The sequence below is a fragment of the Salvelinus namaycush genome, chromosome 5 (assembly GCF_016432855.1).
Source record: "Salvelinus namaycush isolate Seneca chromosome 5, SaNama_1.0, whole genome shotgun sequence".
Lineage (NCBI taxonomy): Eukaryota > Metazoa > Chordata > Actinopteri > Salmoniformes > Salmonidae > Salvelinus > Salvelinus namaycush.
The window spans coordinates 22,850,814-22,869,715 of NC_052311.1; positions in this window are offsets into that span (position 1 = coordinate 22,850,814).

Below are 18,902 nucleotides of genomic sequence, written 5' to 3' on the forward strand. Positions count from 1 at the left end.
TTATGAAAACTTAGGACACTAAAGAGGCCTTTCTACTGACTCTGAAAAACACCAAAAGAAAGATGCCCAGGGTCTCTGCTCATCTGCGTGAACGTGCCTTAGGCATGCTGCAAGGAGGCATGAGGACTGCGGATGTGGCCAGGGCAATATATTGCAATGTCCGTACTGTGAGATGCCTAAGACAGTGCTCCAGGGAGACAGGACGGACAGCTGATCGTCCTCACAGTGGCAGACCATGTGTAAGACCTGCACAGGATCGGTACATCCGAACATCACACCTACGGAACAGGTACAAGATGGCAACAACAACTGCCCGAGTTACACCAGGAACACACAATTCCTCCATCAGTGCTCAGATTGTCAGCAATAGGCTGAGAGAGGCTGGACTGAGGGCTTGTAGGCCTGTTGTAAGGCAGGTCCTCACCAGACATCACTGGCAACAACGTCGCCTATGGGCACAAACCCACCATCGCTGGACCAGACAGGACTGACCCTCTCTTTGTTCACTGACACATTATTCAATTTCTGTTAGTCACATGTCTGTGGAACTTGTTCAGTCTATGTCTCAATCTAGTTATGTTCATACAAATATTTACACATGTTAAGTTTGCTGAAAAAAAACACAGTTGACCGTGAGAGGATGTATTTTTTTTTTGCTGAGTTTATTTAACTCTGGGGGAATGAAAAGGCCCCATCAACAGATGAGGTGCCTTGTCAGGGATAACCACACACAGGCCACCATCACCCTACCCAAAACACAGGCCACCCACCACCAACCCACCCAAAACACAGGCCACCACCCCCCCACCTAAAACACAGGCCACCACCACCCCACCCAAAACACAGGCCACCACCACCCCACCCAAAACACAAGCCACCACCACCCCACCCAAAACACAAGCCACCACCACCCCACCCAAACACAAGCCACCACCACCCCACCCAAAACACAAGCCACCACCACCCCACAAAAAAAAACAGGCCAACACCACCCCACCCAAAACACAAGCCACCACCACCCCACCCAAACCATTAATAAAGTAATAGTGTTATTCGACAGAGAAGCCTCTTTTTGTATTTTGACTAAAACGTTGAGAACTGAATAAAATAAGTAATGTAAACATTTTATCAGTAATCACCAGGAAATCTAGTGCCTGAAATCAGGCACTGTACTCTTAAGAGATTTGCTTAATTAAGAGATTTGCTTAATGGAATTACCATGTTGTGATCTAACACAGGACTTATTATATAAATGATGAATTGTCCCTGTTACTAGCTATTGTGTTATAGTTTCACGCAATAAAACAACCCACAAAGCCAACTGATCGCAAGAACATATAAATCTGAAATCCTTAAATGATCAAATATCACGTGCTGTTTATTAACCTTCTTTGATTCTACGGTGTGTGTCACATGTTGGATCTTTATTCAGCTAATTACATCCACAGCACAACCAGGTGTGCACAGCTGTCCTTTTCCCGCAATGATCTATTCGACCTCTGTTCAACTTCTGTTCAACCTCTGTTCAAATGTTGAGTTGTCCCCTGCTTCAGTGGCTACAGCACCTGATTATTGATATTTGTTTCATCATGCTACGCAACTTAGTATACCGCTCCAACTCCCCTTCGTTGGGTTGTATAGGAACCATTAACTTTAACAGAATTCACTGGAACACAAAACTGCATTTTCAAAACAAGCCATTTTAGTGCTCGATAATGACTTATTTCTTATAGTGTCATGAATTACTACTTCGTCAACATATAGATTGAATATATTTGACTAACAATTCTCTTTGCTCTAAGAAGCAACGTGTCCTGAACTAAATGTATCTACAGCTCTGGAGTCTAAATCCCTTAGCCTATTTAGAAGGCATGAACGTAAACATGTTAGACATCCTTTGAGAGAGAAACAGATCCACTCCATTAAATCCCTCATCTGTATCCTCTCCTCGTCCCTACCGCCATAAGCACAGTGCAAACAGCAGCCTTCCTCTGGGAAATGAAGGACCTTCTCAGAAAGGGAAGACATCACCAGTTGTGCTCTGTGGAAATCAGGCCAGTACCATTGCTTTGGGCATTATTCTTTCTTTTTTTGAACTTATATTTGTATTATTTTTAAAGCATAGATTTACAGCAGAGCAATTCATTATAGAGATACTGGAAACATCATTGTCAGCATCATCATTATCATTGCCCTTCCTATTCCCCGGCTACCTTGAGTCAGTAGGCGTGATCTCCGAGAGCAACGGGGTCTGGTCGCTGCGTGTTCAGCCCCCATACCCTTTCCTAACCACTGCGGAGTGAGTCAGTACAATGTGTCTGTACTACTGTATGTGCAGTCATCAAGTATAATTCATGTTTGTTAAGTAAATATAGTGAATGTATTTTAGGATTATTTAATTAAATAAACAAGCTCATTCTAAACCCCCTGTGTTCTTCACACACTGAGCTGAAAATGTAGTTGGGGGAGGGGGGGGCAACTCACATGGCAAAACATTTTAGTGGGCCCCCTCTCGACTGCACAGATTTTATTTTTTGTTGTTGTAGGTTTACAATTAATTTCCTGCAATTGTACACATTTTGCAATGACTCCATTGTAGAATAATAGTGAAGACATCATAACTATGACATAACACGTACATTTTGTTAGTCACTCTCACACAGATAAAGCTGTCGTCAAGGCAAAGTGTGGCTACTTTGAAGAATCTCAAATATTAAATATGAGATTTGTTCAACACTTTTTTGGTTACTACATGATTCCATATGTATTATTTCATAGTTTTGATGTCTTCACTATTATTCTACAATGTAGAAAATAGTAAAAATAAAGAAAAACCCTTGAATGAGTTGATATGTCCAAACTTTTGACTGGTACTGAATCTGTCAATGGGGTCCCCCTGGAGGTCAGGGCCCCTGGGCATTTGTCCTACGTACCCAGTCGCTAATTCCACCATGATTACTATAAGTTTAGATAGCTGGCTAGACTAACTTAACAATCTAAACAATGTTAGCTGACATGGGCTAATTGAGTGATTGTCAGTGATTGACAAAACAAGAAAAAATGCAGATGGACAACCACATTTCCAAATTGCACCTTGTGTATTATACTTTTCTAACTCTCAACAGTAAGTTGAGACCAACACTGAGTTCCTATTTTTTGGGGGCTCTAAGCGGTCACTTATATCGCTTAGTGGCTAGGGCCGGCTCTGACTGAGCTTCTAGAATATCTGAGCTGTTCTCATGGTAAGGACACTGTAAAATGACCGACGGCAGCTGCACTTTGAAATATGCATCAGCCGTAAAAGACTGGCAAACGTCAACATCAGTTTCAATTAGCTCTCAGTTTCCAAGTATCATATCATCATCATTTTACATGCCCTGCACATTTATTTTAAGTATGTTTCAACCTCAAACTATGATACAACTCTGCAACCCCAACATAGCAAGTATGGTTGATGATTGAGGTGGGTGGCTGGTGCATGATGATGAGGAAAGAAATTAAAATAAAGCATTATTTGTCAACATTTCTGGGATTGTAAAATGGTTATCCAATAACCAGAACTGTAATGGGACTCTCGGCAGTTGGTGTTTTGATTTTCTCCCTCCTTTATAAGAGCAAGGAGGGCGGTCTATCCTGACAGCTGCTACTGCTGCACTTATCTATTGATCCTCTTCAATAAGCACTTAAAGGGTGTCTTTAAGGCAAGATAGACTCAGGAAGCAGTGGGTTGACATGGACTGGCTGAACTTTTTGTTGTGACAGATGAGACATTTTAGCTAATTAAATTACTGTTTGGAGAGATCCGATGCATGCTAAAGTAATTGAGATTGGTGGCAGCCAGGTCGGATGAGAGAAAAACAAAATGCCTGTCTGTATTAATGTCTTACAGGATTTGTTTCTAGGTGTGTGCCGCTAGGGATAGCTGGTTAAATTAGCTAAAGTGATCTCACTGTCAGGTTTATCAACTGGAATAGTAGAGAATGGGTCAAAGGAGACATCTCGTATTGGTACAGAAGCAAGAGAAGGCCTAAACATCATAGTATTGTGTACAGTACCCTTGGTGATTTTATTCCTTGGGAATCGACTCCTTGACAAGACAGTTGGTGTTAGAACTAAGTGTCAGTTATGAAATGGGCTGTTTTTAAAAAAAATGTTAAAAGTATTTTATTTAACCTTTATTTAACTAGGCAAGTCAGTTAAGAACAAATTCTTGTTTTGCAATGACGTTCTGATAGAATTAACCCAGCTGTTTGCACGTCTAGACTAACAGGTGTGCGACATCCATCTTACGAGAGGACCGAAGATGAAAAATCTAATGCCATTAGGTGCTGATGAAAGAAGTGAAATGTTTGAGCAGCTGTTTTGCCTGGGGTACGTGCTGCTGAGTACTGGATGGACAATGCACTGCTCTTGTCATGAATAAATGAATTATGAATCTTTCTATACGCAGCAGTTGAAGACTTTGCATATACAAACTGACACAGAGTGTCTACAGAGAAACACGGCAAGAGAGAAATAAGAGGGCGCTGTGTTATCCTAGTCAACCACCACACACCCACCCACACACACACTGTCCACTGCATTTAGACCACTCCCACTCACCCTGGAAGTGGAATGCTTTTGGCAGCTGTTTGAGTAGGCTTGAATCTGAACCCTCGACATAAAGTGAGTTAAGAGACAAAGGGCATTTATGTGCTGTGTTTTCAAATGAGCACGTAAGGATATGTGATTGCTAACACTCTACAATGTAGCCTGTATTGTGGGCTGCACAATACATATGTGAAATTGTACTCATCAGGTAATGAACAAATAAATATTCTGTGTGAAACAGAAGGGAGTTTGCTATTATGTCAATCATAAAGCCCACCTGTAGTGCTGAAGGAATATCATTTTTACCCCCTACACCTGGTAAATGTGTTTGATTGAATAGTATCTAGTATTTGAGGATGTTAAATAGGAACATAAGCAGGATAAAAGGTGCACTGTTCGATATCTGAATAGTTACCTCTGTTCACGCTGCCTCTGGGTATATGTACCTGGCATTTCATTAGTCACTAAATAGACGGGCTGCGTTTTCTCTCTCAACCTCAGGTGTTGCTGCCATGCTAGCAGAAATGCAGAGGTGTGACATTGTTGCGCTGACTGCAGAAATGCTCTCTACACCGGGTTCCAGAGACCACGCAGTCTTGTTTACCACATTCCAGTTGCGGTGAGACTGGCTTTGATTGACACCTGAATCCCAGCTAACCCGGGACGTCCACACAAAGACGACCTCAGACCGCGGTAAGGTAATCCGACAGGCATCTACCCAGCCTCCCCTCTCTCCTCCTCGCGTAACCACCCTGCTCACCTGGGCGGCCAGATGACCTTGGGCTATCTTAGTCACGGAGGGATTGCAAACACACACACAGCACCAACTGCAAGTCAGTCACACACACTTCGGACAACTCCCGTCTCTCATCGCTCTCCTCGACAACATGAAAGATGCAGGTGACTTGTCTTTCTGAGTCCTGCATCAAAAAGCTCTGACACATTTTGATGCCTAAGGACCCGCACGATGGCCTTAGGGATGAAAGAACACTTTCCCGCTATTCAAAGGAACCACTGTTCCTGAATACTTTATCATGTCTTGTGTAAACAATGGGGAAGTCTCTCCCTTAATTAGTAAAAAAGACTGATTTGCCTTGCTGACAGTTGTCTCAATGGACCTAATTGTGAGTCATTTCACAGAGGCAAAATGTGCTGCTTGGCTGATGGCCTGAATGCCTCTATTTTACACAATCATGAACTATACCCAGCTAGCACATAATGTTCTGAGAACCATATGTTTCTTAGAGCTTGGTGAGAGCGTGGCTGTCTTAAAGTTAATTTGCATACAACCATCCCACAATGTTCTGGGAATGGTGATGGATAGTTGCTTGACTTTGGAACATTCTCAGCATATTTAAATGCAGAAGACACATTTATTTTGAATGCATTCAGTTGTACAACTGACTAGGTATCCCCCTTTCCCCTTTCCCCTGTAAATTGGACAGTGCAGTTAGATTAACAATAATTTAAGCTTTCTGTCCATATAAGACATGTCTATGTCCTGGAAAGTTTGCTGTTATTCTAGTCACATTAGCGCATGTTAGCAACAACTGTCCCGGTATAGGGACACCGATCCTATGGGATCTGAATCAGAGAGGTGCGGGAGGCTGCCATAATTGACATCCACGTCTTCGGCACACGGGGAATAGTGGGTTAACCTCCTTGCTCAGGGGCAGAATGACAGATTTTTACCTTGCTAGCTCGGAGATTCGATCCAGCAACCTTTCGGATACTGGCCTAACGCTCTAATAAACTGGTCCTGAACATCTCTAAAACTAAGGGCATTGTATTTGTTACAAATCATTCCCTAAATTCTAATCCTCAGCTGAATCTGGTAATCAACGGCGTGGCTGTTGAACAAGTTGAGGCGACTAAATTATTTGGCGTTACCTTAGATTGTAAACTGTCATGATTAAAACATATACAGTTGAAATCGGAAGTTAACATACACCTTAGCCAAATACATTTAAACTCAGTTTTTCCACAATTCCTGACATTTAATCCTAGCAAAAATGCCGTGTCTTAGGTCAGTTAGGATCACCACTTTATTTTAAGAATGTGAAATGTCAGAATAATAGTAGAGAGAATGATTTATTTCAGCTTTTATTTCTTTCATCACATTCCCAGTGGGTCAGGAGTTTACATACACTCAATAAGTATTTGGTAGCATTGCCTTTAAATTGTTTAACTTAGGTCAAACATTTCGGGTAGCCTTCCACAAGCTTCCCACAATAAGTTGGGTGAATTTTGGCCCATTCCTCCTGGACAGAGCTGATGTAACTGAGTCAGGTTTCTAGGCCTCCTTGCTCGCACACGCTTTTTCAGTTCTGCACACACATTTTCTATAGGGTTGAGGTCAAGGCTTTGTGATGGCCACTCCAATACCTTGACTTTGTTGTCCTTAAGCCATTTTGCCACAACTTTGGAAGTATGCTTGGGGTCATTGTCCATTTGGAAGACCCGTTTGCGACCAAGCTTTAACTTCCTGACTGATGTCTGGAGATGTTGCTTCAATATATCCACATAATTTTCCTCCCTCATGATGCCATCTATTTTGTGACGCACACCAGTCCGTCCTGCAGCATAGCACCCCCATCCTCGTACTTCACGGTTGGGATGGTGTTCTTCGGCTTGCAAGCCTCACCCTTTTTCCTCCAAACATAACAATCGTCATTATGGCCAAACAGTTCTATTTTTGTTTCATCAGACCAGAGGACATTTCTCCAAAAAGTACGATCTTTGTCCCCATGTGCATTTGCAAACTGGCTTTTTTATGGCGGTTTTGGAGCAGTGGCTTCTTCCTTGCTGAGTGGCCTTTCAGGTTATGTCGATATAGGACTCGTTTTACTGTGGATATAGATATTTTTGTTTCCTCCAGCATCTTCACATGGTCCTTTGCTGTTGTTTTGGATTGATTTGCACTTTTCGCACCAACGTACTCTCATCTCTAGGAGACAGAACGCGTCTCCTTCCTGAGCGGTATGATGGCTGCGTGGTCCAATGGTGTTTATACTTTCAAACTATTGTTTGTACAGATGAACGTGGTACCTTCAGGCGTTTGGAAATTGCTCCCAAGGATGAACCAGACTTGTGGAGGTCTACAATTTTTTCTGAGATCTTGGCTGATTTCTTTTGATTTTTCCATGATGTCAAGCAAAGAGGCACTGAGTTTGAAGGTAGGCCTTGAAATACATCCACAGGTACACCTCCAATTGACTCAAATGCTGTCAATTAGCCTATCAGAAGCTTCTAAAGCCATGACATAATTTTCTGGAATTTTCCAAGCTGTTTAAAGGCACAGTCAACTTAGTGTATGTAAACTTCTGACCCACTGGAATTGTGATACAGTGAATTATAAGTGAAATAATCTGTCTGTAAACAATTGTTGGAAAAATTACTTGTGTCATGCACAAAGTAGATGTCCTAACCGACTTGCCAAAACTATAGTTTGTTAACAAGAAATTTGTGGAGTGGTTGAAAAACTAGTTTTAATGACTCCAACCTAAGTGTATGTAAACTTCCAACTTCAACTGTATATTCAGTGGTTGTAAAGATGGGGAGAGGTCTGTCCGTAATAAAGAGACGCTCTGCTTTTTTGACGCCACACTCCAAAAAGCAAGTTCTGCAGGCTCTAGTTTTGTCTAATCTTTATTATTGTCCAGTTGTGTGGTCCAGTGCTGCAAGGAAAGACCTAGTTAAACCTGTTATGGCTGCAGCCCGACACCGGTACACTTATGACAACATCCAGCTCAAGTGCAGGGCGCGAAATTCAAAAGATATTTTTTTAAAATATTTAACTTTCACACATTAACAAGTCCAATACAGCATATGAAAGGTATACATCTTGTGAATCAAGCCAACATGTCCGATTTTTTAAATGTTTTACAGGGAAGACAAAATATGTAAATCTATTAGCTAACCACGTTAGCAAAAGACACCACTTTTCTAACTCCATCAGTTTCTTACTCCATCACTAGCTATTACAAATTCGACCAAATAAAGAAATAAATAGCCACTAACCAAGAAAAAACTTCATCAGATGACAGTCTGATAACATATTTATGTATAGCATATGTTTTGTTCGAAAAATTTGCATATTTCAGGTATAAATCATAGTTTACATTTCAGCTAGAATCAGAAATTGCACCGAAAGCAGCCATAATATTTACAGACACCAACGTCAAATACCTAATTACTCATCATAAAACATTTCTGAAAAATACATAGTGTACAGTAAATGAAAGACAGGCATCTTGTGATGCCAGACAATATTTCCGATTTATTAAGTGTTTTACAGCGAAAACAAAATGTAGCGTTATATTAGCTTAGCTTAGCACAATAGAAACACTTGGGCGCCGGCGACTACGACAGATATATGAAATAACATCATAAATTGGATCTTACTTTTGCTGATCTTTCATCAGAATGTTGAACAAGGTGTCCTTTGTCCAGATGAGTCGTTGTTTGGATTCAGAACGGCAAATTTCCCTCTTCATTTAGCATGGGCACTAGCCGAGTGGCACAGATCTCTCCAACGTAAACACAGTCAGAGAACGCAACACGGCAAAACTCCCGAAAAAATTTCAATAATCTGATTAAACAATATTGAAAAAACATACATTACGATGATATGGTCACATGTATCAAATAAAATCCGAGCCGGAGATGTTAGTCATCCATTACGGCAGCAAAACAGAAGGCAATCGCACTTCCAAGTCGCGCGCTTCAGAGTACCGGAAGTGGACGGTCACGTCAAAGAAATAGCTTTTATTCCACCCCAGACCAAGATAAACACAAAATTTCTTCTCTCACATCATCTTGACACCCAGAGGAAGGCGTATGGAGTGTACGTAGACTCCTACGTGTCATGACCATGTATAGGCAGGAAGTTGAAGAGAGCATATATTTCTGACATTCTACTTCCTGGTCAGGGAAAGTGCTGCCAAAGGAGTTCTGTTTCACTCAGAGAAATAATTCCAACGGTTTTAGAAACTAGAGAGTGTTTTCTATCCAATAATAATAATAATATCCATATTGTACGAGCAAGAATTGAGTACGAGGCCGTTTGAAATGGGCACGATTTCACTGGCTACTCAATACTATCCCTTGCAGCCATAAGAAGTTAAGCTGCAGCTGGCCCAGAACAGAGCGCCACGTCTTGCTCTTCATTGTAATCAGAGGGCTGATGTAAATACTATCCATGCCAGTCTCTTTTGGCTAAGGGCACTTCTTTTTATAAGAAACATTAATGTGCTGAAAATCCCAAATTGTTTGCATAGTCAACTTACACACAGCTCTGACACCAGGGGTCTTTTCACAGTCCCCAAATCCAGAACGAATTCAAGACAGCGAACAGTATTATATAGAGCCCTTATTATTGCATGGAACTCCATTCCATCTCGTATTGCTCAAATAAACAGCAAACCTGGTTTCAAAAAAACGATAAAGCAACACTTCACGGCACAACGCCTCTCCCCTATTTGACCTAGATAGTTTGTGTGTATGTATTGATATGTAGGCTACATGTGCCTTTAAAACGTTTTTATTATGTAGTTCTGTCCTTGAGCTGTTCTTGTCTAATTTTAATGTTCTGTATTATGTCATGTTTCATGTTTTGTGTGGACCCCAGGAAGACTAGCTGCTGCTTTTGCAACAGCTAATGGGGATCCTAATAAAATACCAAAAACAAACATTCCCACAACTTCCAAGGAACCAAATGTGCTAGCTGGGTGTTCTCTGTAACTGAAAAGTCACAATCCAACTGTGTTTCGCTGAAGTAAACCATCTTGATAATAACAGACATTGTTCTTTCACAGAGTGAAGAAAACAATGCTATGATTTCAACATAGTCATTAAGTCAATAATTGACTCCCGAAAGCAAAGTTTGTAGTCAAACCTCATTTTAGAATGGCAACAACACTGTATCAGGAGGTATGTTGTAAAGGAAATAATTTTAGCCTGTTGATTTGTGTAGTGTCGGATTGAAATTGCAATTGTTAAAATCCATATGTGGATGACTATAAGTATCAAGCTACCAACCTAATAAACGTATAACAACCTAATAAACATGATTTTATGATTACATATACGTTAATTGCATATTACACATACCATATTACACTGATATATAATGCTAGCCCCTCATTTATTTGGGGTTGTTTGGCTGGGTATTAAATGGCTAACATGGACAATGGCAAACACACTAAAGCAAATACTTGTACCGCATTTTGCTAATGCTGCCGCAATTAACACTTATGATATCATAAAATCCCCTTGGCATCGCACAGCGGCACCATAATCAGCTAAAATTGCTTTTGTGCCACCTAAGCATATTCAGGCCTCCCCGAATGCCTTGGCCAGAGACCATTTTGCTCAGTTGACAACACAAACCCAAGTCCATCAAAACAAGTTTGATAAACGGCCTCTGCCTGTGTGTAGAGAAACAATAGATCATTTACTGAGACTCCATCCTTGTTTCCAGAACAATAGCTCAAAACGTTATTCCTATTTCCCCACAGCGCATAATACACACATAATACACACAGTACTGTACCTACACATCTCGATGTGGATGTTTCTCAAAGATGCACAAGACCAATAATACTGTACATCAAATAGAGTCTCGTGTAGCTCAGTTGGTAGAGCATGGCACTTGCAACACCAGGGTAGTGGGTTCAATTCCCACAGGGGACCAGTATGAAAGAAAAAAGTATGAAAATACACCCACTGCTGTAAGTCGCTCTGGATAAGGGTGTGTGCGTAGTGATGTATAACAATACTCCTGCAAGTTAAGGTATCTTGATACATCACTGAGGTGCGAACAAGCATCCGATAGAGCACAGCTGTTTTTCCGTTGTTGGACGTGATGGATGGCACTGGAGATACACTCTCAAGGAAAGAAGGTCTACACCTTTGATCAGAGATACTGTACAAGCAATGCGTTCAAGCGAGTAGAGGGTTTTGTGTTTGTACAGTGACATTGAATCCCATTTTGGGGAGGGGATGTTTTTCCAAGGAATGTCAGAGATAAAACAGGATTTGTTACATGATACAGATCTGCGTTATGGTGGGAGAATTGCACATTATTTCCTCCAACCCAAATTAATATCTTTCACAGACGGGTGGAAAGTTCTCCTCAAATCGTTATCTGTTTTCCAGAAAATAAACAAAATGGACTGTCATTAGCGTTGAATTATATTCACCCACATTCACCTTCTGAACCTGTTCTGAGTCACAGTGTTCTCCATTAGCTAGTGAAGTCAGTCTGTCAGTCATTTAGTTCAGAATAGACATGAGGTTGTTCATCTAAGAATTCACCATTATAGCGCCACTCTGCAGTTTCTACTGTAGCTTTTGGTAGTCGTGGAGACAGATTTTGTGCACATCAATACTCCATGTCAAGCATGTCCAGGGGTTTTGTCACTATGCCGACAAACATAAAGTGAAGCTAAAGAGGAGGGAGCCCTCGCACAGAGGCCATTATTGCCCCGAACCCAGTGACTTCTGTAGAGTATGCATTTAAATAGAAACATGACAAGGAGCACATAAGGGAGTTCACATGCACAAGTTTGTCATCTGAAGTGGAAATCACACCCTCACCACAGAGCAGGCTGGACACATTAGCAAGGGGTTGGAAATTACAGAACATCTCCCAACCTCAATGGAACTCTGCATGCGCTTGCCAAACTCCTGGACCCACTTCCTGGACTCCTGTTCCCTTCTCATATGGGTAAAAAAAAGTTTTGTCCAGACATTATTATTATTGGCTTATCGACCAGAAATGTGATATTTGTTTTGCTTTGTACAGTAGCATGACAAATTTGATCTAATTCATTGATTTTTATTCCAGCTGTGATTTTAAAGTTTGGGGGATTGAGGTGAAATGTCCCTTTTCTTTTATCTTTACATTTTTTTACCTCAGGCACCTTATTGGTTGAAGTACATTTGACACCGGTGAAACTCAAAAAATGCTTCCACAGTTGAACTTGGTTTAATGGAGTGCCTCAGGGATCGATCCTTAGCCCAACACCTTTTCAATCCGCCACCAGGCAGGAAATGTGATCACTGAATCAGAGAAGACAGTATTGTTCTTTCCTAGGAGACTTATGTGCTTGCCCCCACAGTCAGAACATTAAAATAAGGCTCTTGGGCACAACTTTTCCATGGGTGTAATATTATTAAAGATATCACATTCCTCCTTAAGAAATGTGGAATGCATTTGTTTGGGTGATTGAGAACTGTGTGATGTTATGAAAAGCAAAAATGGTGGAATAGAATTAAGCACAAGTAATATGAGGCAATATTTTAATTATGTGAAGCCCTTTAACCAGCATAACACCCATATAGAAAAAGACGAATTTCACATTTTAATGCTGAAAAGGTGGAAATATTGATGCCAACACAACAGTGCTGCATGATGTTGCTCTTCCATCTGGGTGAGAATAAAATATCTCAAGCTCACTGTCATTAATTAATGGTAATTAACAATGCTGTAAACATCAGAGTTGATGTACTTCGATCTTCAACAGTCTAATTGTAGACATAATTGCTCAGCCTCAGCCTTATACACTGCACCTCCTTCAAACCTATAACCCCACATTTCAACCAGAAACCAAATGCAGCGTAAAGATTCCAATCATCAAAGTGTATGTGTCATTAAACAGCCCGAATAAAAACCCTAACCGCAATTCCTGCTTAATGGAATATCTTTATGGCTTGTAAAACGATGCCCTTGACGTGGCATACAACAAGTCCACTGCCGTTTTCTTCACATCAACATTTTATGGTTGTGGAGGGGTAAGGGTGGTGGTTTATGACACCAAGCACAACTTTGCATTCCTAAATAATTGACGAGCTGCGACGAAGCCTCAAACGTACTTACAGATTGAAAAGAATATCCTTAAAAATGGATTTATACGTCTTCTGCAATCGCTCAAAATCTCCAAGAACTGATTCAATTTGAAGATACTATCTTCAAACAAAGTGAATACACAAAAGAGAGCATGATCATGCTCTTAAATTGACTGTGAATACTGTGAATACAATGTCTTCTTCATGTTACGTATGAATGCATAACTGTGGCAGTAAACTTTATACACTATCTACTCTACGAGCATTATATAGTGTGCAGTTCTCTGTTTCTCTATGCACTGTTTCTCTTTTATAGGTTCCTTTTGAAATGTCACTTTCTTCTTCTTTTCTGTCACGAAGACTTTGTAATAATATGCCTATCCATCTCAAGTCCCTTTGCATGGTCACAGGAGCTGCATGCATGAGATACTTGAATATCACCGTGGTTAAAGCTATCGTCACACTGCATCTCGGGGATTTTAACTGAAGTTCTACTCAGGGTCTGAAGTTTGAAAGGACATCTAAGGAATCCAAATTATCCAACCCCAACGCGAGTGTGAAATGGATACGGACCTAATGAACAGAACCACACTCCACTTGCTGCAATGTGTCACTGTCCTCCTAACTCCTCTGCGCTGGGTTTAAAGTTTCAGATTGTTTTCAAAGGGATAAACGAATGTGATCTGTCTAATCGCCGTCATTATCTTATCTTGAAATATGATCATTCTTGTCAATGGAACAATTGTAAATGCATGTAATAGGATGGTTTAAATTACATTTCTGTACATGGATGGAGGCCTGGTAACGATGAAAAAAAACATTACAAGCACTCCTCTTCTCCAGTATTGTTTGAGTATGACGTTGTTTTGTATGGTGATACAATGGCGACATCTGGTGGGCAAATGCCGACATAGGGACAGGTTTTGGTGCTGCATAGATTTAATGAATAGCATTTATTTCTGGATGGACACTAAGGTTCATGCAAAACACTCTCTAGTGCTATCCACATCTCCTCACGCCCAGTCACTTCCAGTCCAAATATAAAATGTCTATGTAATGTTAGACTCGACACAAGTGGGATATTTCAAGAAAATGTGACCACAAAATTCTGGTTTTCCTCCAAAAAAGACAAATGATCTCTTGTACCTGCAACACAGATGTATTCTAATGAGTTGGCTGATTGATATTTATATCCCGGTGCTGAGACCTGCTAAGCACAACTGGCCAGGGAGATGGAAATTCATAGTTGTACGCCACGGGAAAAACAGAGCATGTTGGGTAACAGGAGGCCCTTACATCTTACTTAGCAAAAAGGGGTCCAGGGAAAATCCCTGAGAAAGCATGGACGACAATTTAAAACCTGGAGGCATGTTAAACAAATACAGACACGCAATAGATCCACTGTCAGCTTTAATGCCTGGCCGTTCACACACTGGTTATTTGAAAAGGGGGACTGTTGTTTCACTGGCTCGTGCTTCCTGGTTGTACAATAACCTTTTGTGACTTTCACTTGAACTTACTCTGCCCTTGCTTGAACACTCAAATAAATTATTCTACTGTACAACGACGGATTTACCCACTGTTTACTTGAAGATTGGGGTGAAAGGAAGCCCTGAAACTATGTTCCACTCATTTGAATTAAAATAATGACTAGACTTTTATTTACAGTATGTTCCTACCGTATGCGTCCTTCTCCCATTGAGTTGACACTTCGCCTTTCAAGCCCATCCTGTCGGCTGATGACAGTAAAACTTTTCAATGAGGCACATCATGTCTGTTTTGGATTATGGCACTCCTTCATCCTCTCATTGACTGCTGAATTTGATCTTTATTACTGGGCCTTGACTTTACTGTATGTTGACAGATTTTACGAGTACATGTCCTGCAGGGTTTTGCTCATGTGTTTTTAAAAGGAAACAGGCTACAATGTTCCAGTCCTTGAGGGGGTCCAACAAGGTAATCAGATCAAGGGATTTCACTTGTGATTCTGAGACGATAGGTAGAGAAACATCTGTTTTCAGAAGTCTACAAGTGTGGTGGTGATGTGCTTAGATGCATTAGCCATAGCTATCAAACAAATGATCACTGTGATAAGGTTATATTGTCCCTGCTTAAACAAAAATACATACTGTGCACATTGAGATGTAAAAGATAAAGAACCCAAATTCACTGCTCAATAACAGAAACCTCTGTTCATACTGTTTATGTGATGTACTGTACTGTATCTGCCTGCATGCATTATTTGCGCTGACAAATCAAAGATGGCCATAGCCTAAAAATATAGACAATTAGGAATATATATTGCACATTTTTGTGGATTATTCTTATCCATCAAAGGAGTACATTTTTGTTGGTTTTGTGAGGATGAACGGTAAGCCTTCTGAAGCATCTCTGCTCTCTGAACTCTGATTGATTGGATTTTGGACTTCCCTATTTAGTTGGACATTAAGACTTTTGGTTGGGATTGTATTTGTGATAATAACTTTTATTTAGTTTGAAACTCTGATTTTGTGACACTATGCTTATTTTGCTCACTTCAGAACAGTTTGTCTGTTTTGCTTTTGTTGCGCTCATATTAACAAAGTATTTCCTTGAACTTTAAAATTGTTAGTTTGAGATCCAAGCTGATTGTTACAAGAGGTAAGACATGGGGAAAATAGTCATCTGGATTGAAAACCGTCAACTTTGAAATAGCTCATGACTACATCAGTCCAAGTTCTTAAAAAAATAGTACAAACACTATAATAATAAGATGATTTTTTATGTTAAAAGCATCCTGCAAGCTTCAGGCTTAGAATAATCTGTTTAACTGACTGGCTGTCAGGCAGGAAAGACAGTGTGGGAAGCTAATCTGCTTTGATACGTTCTGTCTCTGTCTAGTAGGCTACTGGAACACTGAATGGGTGCGTGCATTGGCTGTCAGTCCATGCAGTCTGTGCCAACTATCCCGTTTGTAATTCAATTAGTATGGTTGAGTCATGTCCTCTTTGATTCTCCAGCACATCTAACAATTGAACAGACACTGTTATGGTTCACAAGTTTGAACACACGTACTCATTCCAGGGTTTTGCTTTATTTTTACTATATTCTACATTGTAGAATAATAGTGAAGACATCAAAACTATGAAATAACTCATATCTAATCATGTAGTAACCAATAAAGTGTTTGACAAATCAAAATCTATTTTATATTTGAAATTCATTGCCACTCTTTGCCTTGACGACAGCTTTGCACACTCTTAGCATTCTCTCAACCATCTTCACCTAGAATGCTTATCCAACAGTCTTGAAAGAGTTCCCACATATGCTGAACACTTGTTGGCTGCTTTTCCTTCACTCTGCGGTCCAACTCATCCCAAACCATCTCAATTGGGTTGAGGTCAGGTGATTGTGGAGGCCAGGTCATCTGATGCAGCACTCCATCACTCTCATTTTTGGTCAAATAGCCCTTACACAGCCTGGAGGTGTGTTGGGTCACTGTCCTGTTGAAAAACAAATGATAGTCCCACTAAGCGCAAACTAGATGGGACGGCATATAGCTGCAGAATGCTGTGGTAGCCATGCTTGCTAAGTGTGCCTTGAAATCCAAATAAATCACCGACAGTGTCACCAGCAAAGCACTCCCACACCATCACTCCTCCATGCTTCATTCACGGTGGGAACCACACATGCGGAGATCATCCGTTCACCTCCCCTGCCCTCACAAAGACATGGCGGTTGGAACCAAAAATCTCAAATTTGGACTCATAAGACCAAAGGACAGATTTCCAGCAGTCTAATGTCCATTGCTCGTGTTTCTTGGCCCAAGCAAGTCTCTTCCTATTATTGGTGTCCTTTAGTAGTGGTTTCTTTGCAGCCATTCAACCATGGCCTGATTCACACAGTCTCCTCTGAACAGTTGATGTTGAGATGTGTCTGCTACTTGAACTCTGTGAAGCATTTATTTGGGCTGCAATTTCTGAGGCTGGTAACTCTAATGAACTTATCCTCTGCAGCAGAGGTAACTCTGGGTCTTCCTTTCCTGTGGCGGTCCTCATGAGAGCCAGTTTCATCATAGCGCTTGATGGTTTATGTGAATGCACTTGAAGAACTTTCAAAGTTCTTGAAATTTGGTCTTTTACCAAATAGGGCTATCTTCTGCATACCACCCTACCTTGTCACAACACAACTGATTGTCGTAAATGCATTAAGGAAAGAAATTCCACAAATGAATTTTTAATAAGACAGACCTGTTAATTGAAATGCATTCCAGGTGACTACCTCATGAAGCTGGATGAGAGAATGCCAAGAGTGTGCAAAGCTGTCATCAAGGAAAAGGGTGGCAACTTTGAAGAATCTCAAATATATTTAGATTTGTTTAACGCTTTTTTGGTTACTACAGTACATGATTCCTTATGTGTTTTTTCATAGTTTTGATGTCTTCACTATTATTCTACAACGTAGAAAATAGTAAAGATAAAGAAAAACCCTTGAATGAGTAGGTGTGTCCAAACTTTTGACTGGGACTGTATATATTTAAAGTCACATGACAAGCCAATTGAAAGTGAAAATGTTTAATGTTACATAATATTAACATATTGGAGTTATTTAGATATTTGGATTCATCTATTCAGTCACTTAAGAATATTATTGGAACGTTAGTAAACTACAGTATGTGTGATATTTTCGCTGCATATTGCCTTTTATCAAACATAGGTGGAATATAATTGTACCTTCTGTAACGATCGTCGTAATCCTCCTCCTCGGAGGAGGAGAGGCGAGAAGGATCAGACCAATATGCAGAGTGGTTAGTGTCCATGATTGTTTAATGAAAACAGACTGAGCACTTAACATACAAAAACAACAAACGTGACAAACCGCAAACAGTCCCGTGTGGTGATAACACAGACACGCGATACAACCACCCACAAAACACACGTGAAACCCCGGCTACCTTAGTATGATTCTCAATCAGGGACAAACGATCTACAGCTGCCTCTGATTGCGAATCATACCAGGCCGAACACAAAACCCCAACATAGAAAAACACACATAGACAACCCACCCCAACTCACGCCCTGACCAACTAAATAAATAAAAGGAAAAAGGAACAATAGGTCAGGAACGTGACACCTTCTTGCTGCTTGATGATTTAATTAAGTCACTAGATGGAGGTACATACCTATATGTAAACTCTACCTCATAAGAAGACACATGATACTCTCATGATATTAATACATTTCCAAATTGCAATCTTGTTTTGCATTTTTACATAAGGAGTAACAAGATGCATTGGGTAACATTTTTTTTTTAAATGTGTGACTATATGATAAATGCAATTGGTAGACTTCCTATTGAGTTTAAATTAGATACTTTTCTAATCAACCTGGCCTAACTATGTGGTTTAGGTAGACCAGTGCATTCCATATTGTAACCTAATAAGCAACATTTGTTACAAACTAACGGTGCACTCATTACCTGTC